The 12,463-nt window shown below is 44.4% G+C and overlaps 1 protein-coding gene across 1 annotated transcript in view; it reads right to left on the bottom strand.

Moving 5' to 3' along the window:
- The window catches only part of DUSP29 (dual specificity phosphatase 29), a gene marked incomplete at its 5' end in the record, with an annotated part of 39,616 nt that extends 37,167 nt beyond the window's left edge, over positions 1 to 2,449 (bottom strand). The window contains one exon of the mRNA XM_081267044.1: positions 2,299 to 2,449. The remainder of the gene's footprint in view (positions 1 to 2,298) is intronic.
- Between the last annotated feature and the right edge of the window lie 10,014 nt (positions 2,450 to 12,463).

A 12,463-nucleotide genomic window follows, 5' to 3' on the forward strand; every position in this document is an offset into this window, starting at 1 on the left:
GCAGAATGGCATGAAGTCATGAAAAGAGCTCTCACTGGCCCTGTAGCCTCACATACTGGGTTTTAGCTTCCTTGGGTGTTCAATCCATCTCACTGGTTGTTGGAGTAAATGAGATAATCTAACTCTTGGAGCATCAACGTGGGCTCAGAATGTTTCATGGAGCAGGATCATGGAGGCAGCAAGGAGGTCAATAGAGCTGTGCTTTGAGTCCAATAAAGGGAAGGACAAATGGAGCCATTTGGCCAGGGCAGAGGGTCTCTGTATGGAAGTTGTGGCAGGGGAGATGGGACATAAATGAGCCTGAACATCCTCTTGTGGGTGATGGGTCTTATTCACTCCTGTGTGAAGTGCAAGGAAGGGTTTTAGGAGTAAGGGAAAGGACTCTCTCTGGCTAGTTAATATCTAATGGCCATATTAGGCTGCTATGAGTCATTATTTCCTCTTTACTGTGGAAGAGAAGAGCCCAGAACCATCAAGGGTCACCAGAAGCAGAAATTCAAATACCGTCAACTCTGTAGTCAGGCTGAGGACAAACAGAGCTTTGATCCCTGGCCCCGGCCCTCAGTGCAGCTGTTCCCAAGCCCAGGCCTCCCTGGGGGAGGGGCCAGGTTGGAGCAGCAAAGTGAGATGCCCCTAATGCCTCTCACCCTGTCAAGGGGCTCCAGGCCTCAGTGTTGACACCGTCAGACTCTAAGACACATTGGATTCCAGGCCCTAACACCATCCAGGCTGTATGACCTGGAGCAAACCACTTAATTCTTTGTGCCTCCATTTTCTGATCTGAAAATGAGGTCAGTGACAACCATCTGTCATAGAAGAAAGGAATTAATACTTAACAGGGAGAACCCTTAGAGCCATGCTGGGCACATGAGTAGCACCAGGAAACATTGCCAGTTCACAAGCACTGCAGTGTCTGGGAAGGCCAGCCCTGGCTCTGTGGACGGTGGAGGGCAGCTTGCCCCCTTCCCAGCTGGACCCCTCTGGGCCTCAATAGGGTTACCAGGAAATGCTAATAGCCCAGCCTCCAACTTCCAGCCTCCCTTATGCTTCTTATCTAACCTGGAATTGACAACAGGCACAGGAAAATCACCTTCAGTCAGGATCCCAATTCCTCTCCAACCCAGATGTTGCTCTAGGCTGAAATGTCCCAGTTCAGGACTTCCAACTTATCAGTGGCTGAGGACCCATGCCTTCCCATCATACTCAGCACAGATCGCTTTCGCCTCTGAAGAGGCTTCAGGACTAACTGACCTTCCCCTTACTCTCCCCCTTCCCACCCCAAATCCAAGGCTCTTGCCTTGTAAAGGACTCAGCTGAGAAGCCCTTTAAGTGTTGCTTATAAATGTCAGAGTCCTCTGATTTATTGGTGGGGCCAAAATAATTATCTCATGATGAAAACAAGGAGGAACCATAAAGAAAATGTCAGGACAACAGAAAGAGCAAGAGCATCCATATTAGGGACCCGCAGGGGCTGGTGGCCTCTCCAGACATGCTTCTCACATCCCCTCCCTTCATTCTTGGGAGTTTTCCCCCTTCAAATATTTTGAGCTTTCCTGAACAGTCAGAGCCCTGTAGTCTCAACAGTTTGGGGTTCCAGGCCTGTGAGCGACATTTGGGGCCACAGGCAGGACAAGGATACCAGAGTCTTATTGGAAAGCCCTGAGACACAGGGCTCTTCGTACCCACACACGGTGCTGTCTTGGTCCTGTGGCTCTGTCCCTCCATGACCCAACCCCCCCATCTCTACCAGGGCAGCATCACCCCCAGCCCCGTCCTCCCACCGAGACTGGGAAAATATTCATTGAGTCTGTCCAGATGATGCTTAGCATTACTCAGAACAGACGGAGAATTCTCATCCTGGGGATTTATGTACTTCTTTGTCATTTGTGCTGCCCTACACACAGTCCAAATCACTCCAGTGCCTCTATTTGCCCTGCCACACACCCTCCCGAGAGTTTTACCTCTCCACAGGCTAAACAGACAAATGTTGGAATGTGAAATACAATACAATGATGACCAGTACTTCAGAAAGAGCCTCATGAGCTTTGACCCATCCTGTTACCCTTTAGAAATGGCCATCGAACTGAAAATAGATTTAGAAGGAAGAAGATGGAGAAAATTCCATTGTGTCTCTGGAAAATGTTGGGGTAGCAAGAAGTCTTTCATACTGAAAGGATGTCAGCTGTTCTCCACAGCTCCAGAGCAGAGGAAAGGGGGCTTCCAGTCCTCACTCCCAAGCCTCCAAAGAACACTTGGATGAACCCAAGAGGTGCCAGCCTCCCCACCCCAGGGCCTTACCTGTGTGCGCTGGGCCTGGCTGGGTCAAGAGGTACTGGGGCGCGTGGCAGCCACACACCCGGCCACCCTGACTGGAATCAGAGGGCCTATTTTTAGGGTCAGATCTGCTGACGCTGACCTTGTTTGCTGTCCAATCTGAGAGGAGACCTGCAGCATTTGCTTGCAAAATGATTCGCCAGTGTGACCTGAAACCTTTGACTTAGGAAGTCCTGTACCTGGAGCTCATATGCTGTTCCCAGTATAGTCATAGATATAGGACATATGGCCACCAGGGCAGAGACAGGAATTTCCCAGCTTTGTTTTCTTGGGATGGACAAGGCCAGGTGTCTGGGGGCCAGAATGTCCTAAAATGGCTAGTACAGGGGAGGTTTGTCTGCTGGCACATAACTCATGGCACAGCTGGGAGCATCCAGCATGGAGAAGAACTCTCTGTTCTAGTCTTTTCTGAGAGTATGTAGAGCCATTGCTGAGGGATTGATGGAATAGACGCCATACCATGCAGAGTGATATGACATTCTGAGAAAGACACTTAGCTTGGTGATAGTTTGTATTATGCTACTTCCTCTGAGTCTCCCCACCAGGTTCCCAACCCTTCTAGACTTCAGTGAGGATAAGGATCATAATGCCATCCTCTTTTGTTGTTATGAAAATGGAATGAAAGAGGTCTGGAGATATAGCTCAGCTGGTAGAGAGCTTGCCTCAAATGCACAAGGTCCTGGGTTCAATTCCCAGCACCACAAAACAAAACATAATAATAATAATAATAATAATAATAATAATAATAATAATAGAATGAGATAAAGATTCGAAAGTAGTTAGAACAGTGCCTGATACATGGTAAGCATTTAAAAAAAATGCTACATAGTATTAGTATGCTGATAATATTCCCAATTTAACATTCCCAAGTCATTTGCAAATCTCTTTTGTTGTCTCCTCTTCCTCTTTTGGGGAGGGTGGGTACTGAGGATTGAATCTAGTAGTACTCTACCACTGAGCTATATCCTATATCCCCAACCCTCTTAAACATTATTTTCTTTTGACAAGGTCTTGCTAAGTTGCCCAAGCTGGACTTGAACTTGCAGTCCTCCTGCCTTAGCATTTTAAGTAGCTGGACTTACAGATGTGGCAAGTTTCTCTTCTTGGCTGTTCCTTTTTCAGTCTCCAGCCTCATTGACTCCTTATGGACTCTTTTTATTTTATTTATTTATTTATTTGAAAAAACTTTTTCAAGAAAAGATTTATTTAGCTTACACTTTTAGAGCTTTAAGGTTATGGCACTGGCTTTGGCCCAGTACTGGTGATGGTGATTCTTACTGGTAGAATTCCAAGGCAGCACATAGCATCATACAGCAAGAGACAGGGAGCATGTGTGTCTATGTCTGTGTCCCAAGTCCTTCTTCTTCTTCTTCTTTTTAAATATTTTAAGTTGTAGGGCTGGGGGTGTAGCTCAGTTGGTAGAGCACTTGCCTAGCACTTGTGAGGCACTGGGTTCAATCCTTAGCACCACATAAAATAAAATAAAAATAAAGGTATTGGTAGGGAGGGGGAGCATGGGAGGAACAGACAAACTCTAGATAGGGCAGGGAGTGGGAGGGGGTTAGCAATGATGGTAGAATGTGATGGGCATCATTATCCAAAGTACATGTATGAAGACACGAATGGTGTGAATATACTTTGTATCAACTAGAGATATGAAAAATTGTGCTCTATATGTGTAATAAGAATTTTACTGCATTCTCCTGTCACATATAAATTAAAGTATTGCATCCATCTACTATAAAAATATTTTTATTTTTTATTTTATTTATTTTTTAATATTTATTTTTGGGTGTAGATGGACACAACACAATGCCTTTATTTTTATGTGGTGCTGAGAATCGAACCCAGGTCCCGCCCGTGCTAGGCAAGCACTCTACTGCTGAGCCACAATCCCAGCCCTAAAAATATTTTTTATATTTATTTTTTAGTTGTAGTTGGACACAATACCTTTTTTTTTTTTTAAGAGAGAGAGAGAGAGAGAGAGAGAGAGAGAGAGAATTTTAATATTTATTTTTTAGTTATTGGCGGACACAGCATCTTTGTTTGTATGTGGTGCTGAGGATCGAACCCGGGCCGCACGCATGCCAGGCGAGTGTGCTACCGCTTGAGCCACATCCCCAGCCCAATACCTTTATTTTATTTATTTATTTATTTATATATGGTGCTGAGGATCAAACCCAGGGCCTCACATGTGCTAGGCAAGTCCTCTACTGCTAAGCCACAACCCCAGCCCCAAAAATATTTTTTAAAAATATTTTTAGTTGTAGATGGACTCAATACCTTTATTTTATTTATTTTTATGTGGTGCTGAAGATCAAACCCAGTGCTTCACCTGTGCCGGGCAAGCGCTACCACTGAGCTACACCCCCAGCCCCTCAAGCCCTACTTTTTAATGCTGAGGGACAGAATCCCACACATTCCCCTTTAATTTTCTAGTAAAATTAGGGCTTGCTATAGTTCCTTATAATGAATGACATGGTTTTCTATTCTTACCCATCTCCTTGTCACCTGCTTTGGGGGCATACTTTAATGTGTGAGAGATTTGGGGGGGTGTGAGGGGCACACCATTCTCCTACATCCTTCAGTTAATATGTTTTTTTTTTTTTTATGTTGAAGTCATTGTATTATCCTTTGCAGTTTTATTCAGCAAACCAAGACCCTCCTCACAACTTGCAGGGTTATTACTGCTATTTTTATTTATGTGATTATTTATATTACTGTTATTCATTGTGAAACTTCTGGATTACTTAGCTTTTGTTAATTTCTTGGTGCAAAGAATATTTACAAGGAAAAGACACAGAATCTGAGTTTGCAATGAGGCCAAAATATCAGGATCTAAATATCTCTGTGTATCTCTGCTTCAAGTGCTGGAGTCAGAACAGCAGAGTCAAAAGACTCTTCTGCAATCATCCTAAGAACTAAGGGAGTCAGACAGAGAAGCTGGAATTGACAGAGACTAGAGAAAGATTTCTTTCTAGCAAGGAGTCTGAAGGGAAGTCTCAGCCCAAGTCAAGGGCTGAATAGACCAGAGAAGCCTTTGAAGATTTGATGTGCCAGTGGCAGAAAATGAAACATCTAAAGACATGTGAGCTAGCTAGCTAGGTGATGGACAGACGGATAGACAGACAGACAGATGAAAGGTAGTATTTCACACCATCAGGAGGATCTTCAAGTAAATAAAGTCAAGAAAAGAATTTGGGAGGCTGCTGGATTATAGCCTCCTTTAGAATAAACCCTAAATATGATTGACCAGAAAAATGATGAATCCCCTTCCTGCGCCTCTCCCAAGCCTTCACACATTATGCTAAAGAGAGAATAACAAAGATGGAGAAGAGTGGAAAAGCTACATCACAGATTACAAAGAACTTCAGGAAGTCCTGGGAAGATTTTATCAGAATATAGTGGGGGTGTGTATAGGGGACATCTGGTGTGTCTTCTAATAGCCAGAGGAGTGGCCTATAAGAAACAACAGCGTTCTCTGTATAAGTCTAAGTGCAGAGCTAGGGGATGGGTAGATACCCCAAAGCTGCCTCATGGGGAAACAGCCAGCATACAATCCTGCTGGAATGGGAGTGAGCCAGCAACCATCAACTGGAATCAGAGATGTGTCCAGCTGTTCCCAACTCCAAGGACATTCCCCCAGAATGTGTGCAACAGCAAGCTCCACTAGTGCAGGAAAACATGGTCCACTGTGACTTTCATGTAGCTTTTTAGGAACTTGACCTACAGCGGTGTTTGACATGGTACCACCATCCCTTCTTTGATCCATGTGATTTTCCTCCGAAAACTCCTTTTCTCTAGAGTCGGCTTTTCACCCTCTTCTTTCTCTACTTTCAGAGACTGGCAGACACTCTTCTTTGTTCAACTTCTCTGGATCAGAATCCGATTTAGCCTCAATGTCAAGGTGAGAGAAGCAGAATGTTCCATCTCCAAAGATGCTCACATCCTAATCCCTGGGACTTGTGAGTGTATTATATTACATGGCAAAGGGGAATTAAGTTGCAGGTGGAACTGAGGCTACTACTCATCCAACCTCAAAATAGGGAGATTATACTGATTATCCAGATGGCCCACGTAATCAGAAAGCTGCTTAAAAGTGGAAGAGGGAGGCAGAAGAGAAGGATTATCTGATATGAGAAGAACACAACTCCTTGTTGCTGGCTTTGAAGACAGAAAAAGGGATCTCATACCAAAGGACAGCTTCTCTTCCTGGAAGAGGCCAGGAAATGGATTCTTCTCTGGAACCTCCAGAAGGAAGATTCTGCCAGCACCTTGATTTTAGGCTCATGCATAATTAATCAGCTCAGGTTGCTGTACTGACCTACCACAGACTGAGTGAAAATCTATTTCTCACAGTTCTGGAGGCTGGAAAGTTCAAAACCAAAGTTCCAGTAGGGTTCACTTACGATGAGGACTCTTTCCTGGCTTACAAATGGCCACCTTCGGGGCTGGGGATGTGGCTCAAGCGGTAGCGCGCTCGCCTGGCCCGGGTTCGATCCTCAGCACCACATACAAAGAAAGATGTTGTGTCTGCCGAAAACTAAAAAATAAATATTAAAAAAATTCTCTCTCTTGGGCTGGGGATGTGGCTCAAGCGGTAGCGCGCTCGCCTGGTGTGCATGTGGCCCGGGTTCGATCCTCAGCACCACATACCAACAAAGATGTTGTGTCCGCCGAGAACTAAAAATTAAATATTAAAAAAATTCTCTCTCTCTCTCTCCTCTCTCACTCTCTCTTTAAAAAAAAATTCTCTCTCTCTCTCTTTAAAAAAAAAAACAAAAACAAATGGCCACCTTCTCCCTGTCCTCAGTGTGCAAGGAAAGCTAGTGATCCAGGTCTCTGGAGTATTTTTCTCTTCTTACAAAGTCACCAATCCTATCAGATTAGGACCCTAGTCTTAAGACCGCACTTGAACTTAATACTGTCCTAATACCCCTATCTCTAAACACAATCATGTTGGGAATTAGGGCTTTCACAGATGATTTTGGAGGGACACATTCACCTTATAGTACCCAGTGAGATCTGTACAAGACTTCTTTTTTTTAATATTTATTATATTTTTAGGTGTAGATGGACACAACACAATGCCTTTATTTTTATGTGGTGCTGAGGATCGAACCCGGGTTTTGCCCATGCTAGGCGAGTGCTATACCGCTGAGCCACAATCCCAGCCCCTCATTATGTCTTACTTTTTTTTTTTAAAGAGACTGAGAGAGGAGAGAGAGAGAGAGAGAGAGAGAGAGAGAGAGAGAGAGAGAGAGAGAGAATTTTTAATATTTATTTTTTAGTTCTCGGCGGACACAACATCTTTGTTGGTATGTGGTGCTGAGGATCGAACCTGGGCCGCACGCATGCCAGGTGAGCGCGCTACCGCTTGAGCCACATCCCCAGCCCTGTACAAGACTTCTGACCTATAGAACTGTAATATAATAGACTTGTGTTATTTTAAACCACTAGGTTTGTGCTAATTTGTTATAACAGCAATAGGAGGCTAATACCTGAAGTTTACCATTCTCCACTCAAACTTTTCTGAGTCCAAAAGATCTAGAGCCTTTAGGGCCATATGTATACCTGAATGTGTTTGGTGGCTGAGTCCTGCCAGAGCCCTGAGCAGAGAGATCCCTGCCAACACAGCCCAGGGTCCAATGGCTGGAAGTCCTCTGCTGTCCCAGAGGTCACACTTTTCTCTCAAATCAAAACAAAACAAAACAAAAACAGAACCTGGCATTGTAGCCCATGCCTATAATCCCAGCTACCCAGAGACTGAGGTAGCAGAAGTACATGTTCAGGGCCAACCTGGGAAATCTATAAAGATCACCGTCTCAAAAAACAAAGACAAAAAACAAAGCAAAACAAACAAACTGAGGCCCATGCTTGGCAGGCTGCCCAGAGGCCTTCCATCACAAAGGACATTGCACCCCAGCCAAGGTCTGGGTCATTACACCCAAGTCCATTCTGCTGTGGCCTTCACGCTCTTCTCCCTCACTGGCACCCTCTGGCCTCACTCCCACTCACAAGGCCATTGTGTGGGATGGAGGGGAACAGGACAGAAGGGACCACAGCACAGAGAAGGAGGCAGCTCCACAGTCAATATACAACCTCTTGTTTTTCAAAACTTGTCGGCTGAGCCCCATCCCCAGAGAATTTCCCTTCCTCTCTATCCCTGTGCCTGCCATGTTTGTGAGGCTCCTCTCTGGATGTGCTATTGCCATAGCCGCCTTTTTTCAGCATCCATGGTCTCTCACCTGCCTCTCTAGTGATAATGTCAAGAGCCTGTGGATTCATCTTCCCTTAACACAAAGCAGAGGGGTCCAGCGTCCTCTGTCTCTACCTCTAGGTAGACTAAGCCCAGGGACTTCTCTTTCTCATTAAAAAAGGCTTCCAAGTCATTTTCCTATAACTTTTCCAAGAGGAGAATTTTCTGACACTCCTAAAGAGGATCATCCATAGATCCTGGAAACAGAAGGCCCTATTCTGAGTTTGCATTTTTAGAGGGCCATTAGGGTCTGGCTGTCATCACTGGCAAAGCATGACCTGTATCTATGAGGTTTTGTGACAGACACCATCCAAGCCACAGAGAAGTCATATCCTTTCTCTTGTTCAATGGAGGTAGATGCTGCTTTGGAATATGAGGAGGACCTGAGCCATGGAAGCACCTTCATGCAAGACAGCTAATTCTGCTTGTCAAATCTGGACTGTAAGCCATGAATGGTGGTGCACACCTGTAATCCCAAAGGCCTGGAGGCTGAGGCAGGAGGATTTCAAGGCCTCAGCAACTCAGCGAGTAAAATACAAAACGGGCTGGGGAAGATGTGGCTCAATGGTTGAGCACCTCTGGGTTTGCTACCTGGTACAAAAAGAAAGAAAAAAATAAAGCCTGGGCACTAAGCAGAATCTGGAGTGAGAGGCGGCCATTTTGTCTCATACCTCTTGGCTGTAAGATGCTCTAGAATGAGCTTGGCATTCCAACACATGTGCAATAGCTGAGAAGTCTTCTGGTATATCCAAAAATTCATAAGATTCTTTCAAATATATGTCTAGGTGTAGCAAGTATGACTCACAGTGCCTTTCCTTTAAATTGGCTAGTAGGTTTGTAAGTATACTTACAAACCTACTAGCCAATATACTTTCTTTTATAACAATATTTTATAGGATTTAACAAAATTTTCCAAAAAATGAGATTTTCAAGTTCATTTAGATGATTTTGATTAAAACTTTGATATCTAATATGATGTATTCCCTGTTAATTTTAATGGAAACTGAATATTTTAGAAGAAAAAAAACTCTTCTGAAAATATACAGGGAAATTTTAGTGTTTAATTGTTTTCATTTATTTGTATTTTGATAAAAATTCATATTTTTTAAATATTTATTTTTTAGGTGTAGATGGACACAACACAATGCCTTTTTTTTTTTTTTTTAATGTGGTGCTGAGGATCGAACCGGGTCCCGCCCGTGCTAGGCAAATACTCTACCGCTGAGCCACCTCCCAGCCCAAAAAACTTCATATTTTTAAACTTTGAATTTCAGTGAATCATTTTATTTTTGATCCTACAAAGCAGTGCTGATCAACAGAAATATAGTGCAAACCATATGTGTAATTTTAAATTTTTTACTAGCTCCATTTAAAAGTGTAAAAATAAGCAGGTGAAATTAATTTTAATAACATATTTAACTGAATACCCCCCAAATATTACCATTTCAACATGTAATCAATATGAAAGATAATTAACACAGTATTTGGCATTTTTTTGTTTTGTTTTTGTGGTGCTGGGGGTTGAACCCACAGCCTTATGCATGCAAGGCAAGTACTCTATCAACTGAGCTATATCCTCAGCCCAGCATTATTCTTTTTTCGTACTAAATCATTGGATGAGTATCTTTTTAAAAAATACTTTTTAGATGTTGATGAACCTTTATTTTATTCATTCATCTATATGCAGTGCTGAGAATCGAATGCAGTGCCTCACACATGCTAGGCAAGTGCTCCACCACTGAGCCACAATGCCAGGCCCTCTATGAGTATTTTAAACTCACAGCCATCTCAGTTTGAACCAGCCACATTTCAAGGGCTCAGTAGCCCCACGGGGCTGGTAGCCCTCATCCTGGACAGCTCAGGTCTCTATCAGTGAAAATGGGTCGCATCAGCGTGGTGAGAGGAATATGGGCTAAGGGCTTCCATTTGTCTCCCTGCCCAGGCCTGACCCACCTTCCTCCCACCGGGAGGACACTCAGATGATCACATCCCTTCCCTTGTCCTCAGTCCCTAGCACCAAAAAGTCTTGGTGTGGGTGCTTCTGGAGGTTTCTGTGGCTTGCCTGGGAGTTTGCTGGCAGCTGTCCAGGCTATGTCTGTGGTAGAGCTGTCACTCTTGACTTTGATGTCAGAGTTATATAAGGACGTGGTGTTTGGACAGAAGGCCTAAGGACCCAGGATGTTTCTCTGAAATCGATACCTCTGTTTATTCCTGTCTGTCAAAACACTGGGAATACCTGCTGCTGGTCTTTTGCTGGAGGGCTGTGAGCCCTTAGGGCCCCATGCATGTGCTGTGGGCAGGGGTCCCCCTCAGACTCCCTATCTCCCAGGGGACCAATGCCTTTCCAGTCCTGCTCCAGCCTGTCAGTGATCTCAGCAAATCGGTCAATTGTGTCTCCATTAGCACCTCTGACTACATACCGAGCTTGTTTATTTTACAGATAGACAGCTGTTTCCCCTTCACGGCCTGTTAGCACATCACAGTGACATTGATGAGGGTTGACAGGGTGATTGCCTGCATGGGAGTAGAGCACAGGAGTGAAGAATATGCACTCTGAGAACTCAAGGAATTGGGTTCAAATCCTGCCTTTGCTACTTAGCTCTGTGTTGAAAGTGCGTGAACTTCCCTGAGCTGTCCCCCCACCTGTATGTTGGGAATAATAACAGGATCCAGCTGCAGGTTATCACGAGGATTAAATAATGTATGTAAAGCTCTTGGCTTGCAATAAACTGAGACATGCTAGTCATCACCATTCTTTTCCCTCTGTCCTCAACTCGGGTACTTGTCTTAGCTCCACTAGATAGATTAGCAAATCACCAAGGAGAATTAAATTAGCAGTCCACTGAGGGTTGGAATCTACTAGTGGATCCAGCAGACATTTATGAGGTGAGGCCCTACTCGGTGTCCAGGCTGGGCTCTAGAGGCAGCAGGACAGGGAGGCAGGAAAGCAAGGCTTGTCTTAGGTGAACTCACTGTCTAGTGGGGAGACAGATCTCTGAGCCCATGCCAACCCTTCAGTGAGTGAGGGCTGGGATGGGAATATATAAGGGGTGAGGGCTGCTCAGAAAAGCCAATAAGCACAGAAAAGATTTTTAGGAGGAAGTGAGCTTTGGCACTGGACAAAGAATGCTAAATGAAGGTTATTATGTAATAATGTGCTGGTCACTTATGAACCTGGTAGGTACTCAGCAAGCACCTGTTGTACTGAGAGAGCTATTCCAAACTGCTGTGGACATGTTAGTTCCAGGATAGGCATTAGCCAATGCAAGACAGTTTCATCATGACAGGGGCTTTGAGCCTATCCCAGTTAAATTTCAGAGGCTTTGGGCTTGGGATATATCTCAATGGTAGAGCACTTGCCTAGCATGTGCAAGGCCCTGGATTCTATCCCCTGTGCTGCAAAAAATAAAAACTAAAATAAAAAATTCTGGGGCTTTGTCTGCTAGGGAGAGAAATGATAACACACAGACTAGACTAAGCTCAATTTTAGGAAGGAGTTGACTCTGATACATGGATCTTGTACTGGTCAGGAACCAACACTGAGCAGAAGTCACCAGGGATGGTTTAAACCTTAAGGGTTTTACAGAGGGTGAGGGGACTTAAGGGATAGAGAAGGGAGGCAGAAGCACACAGGAAGTGTCAACAGTAGGAAGCCATGGAGTACAGGTGTCTGTGACAGAGCAATGTGGTGGAAGGAAAGTGGGCCCCTGCATGACCTTGTGGGGTTAAATTGCCCAGCCTGTCCAAACTGCCTGCCTACCTCTGTGCAGTCACACAAGAAAAATGAGCAGCTGTCTGTTTAAGTCACTGTATTCTGGTGTCTCTTTGAGAGCAGCCTAGCCTGAGCTCTAAGGCATTCAAAGGTCAGTG

This window comes from Spermophilus citellus (genome assembly GCF_964194105.1).
Source record: "Spermophilus citellus genome assembly, chromosome: 15".
Classification (NCBI taxonomy): domain Eukaryota; kingdom Metazoa; phylum Chordata; class Mammalia; order Rodentia; family Sciuridae; genus Spermophilus; species Spermophilus citellus.